Here is a 320-nt window from a genome sequence, read left to right as displayed (position 1 = left end):
TGCCTCCAGAGCGGTGTAAGCGCGGGGGCACACTTTTACCTCATTCCCAGGCGCCTCCAGAGCGGTGTAAGCGCGGGGGCACACTTTTACCTCATTCCCAGGCGCCTCCAGAGCACAGTGTAAGTGTGGGGGCACACTTTTACCTCATTGCCAGGCGCCTCCAGAGCGGTGCAAGCAGGGGTCAGACGTTCACCCGCAGGCCCGGCCGCCGGGCTGCGGCCCCAGGTCTTGGAGTCGCGCGACGGGAGCCCGCCCTGCCTCGCCCCGCCCCGGGCGGTCACATGGCCGCGGCCTCCGCCTTCTCCCCGCGCTGCAGCGGC

At 69.7% G+C, this 320-nt stretch overlaps 1 protein-coding gene across 1 annotated transcript in view; it reads left to right on the top strand.

Annotated features, from left to right (window-relative positions):
- Positions 1 to 288: 288 nt before the first annotated feature.
- Positions 289 to 320, top strand: part of PLCG2 (phospholipase C gamma 2) — a 106,654-nt gene continuing 106,622 nt past the window's right edge. The window contains exon 1 of the mRNA XM_019505479.1: positions 289 to 320. This exon is cut by the window's right edge and continues 39 nt beyond it. The gene's annotated coding sequence lies outside the window, so the exon portion shown is untranslated.

This window comes from Gavialis gangeticus, unplaced genomic scaffold, assembly GCF_001723915.1.
Source record: "Gavialis gangeticus isolate Ggan-Ray unplaced genomic scaffold, GavGan_comp1, whole genome shotgun sequence".
Lineage (NCBI taxonomy): Eukaryota > Metazoa > Chordata > Crocodylia > Gavialidae > Gavialis > Gavialis gangeticus.
This window is presented reverse-complemented; position numbering and strand designations above follow the sequence as displayed.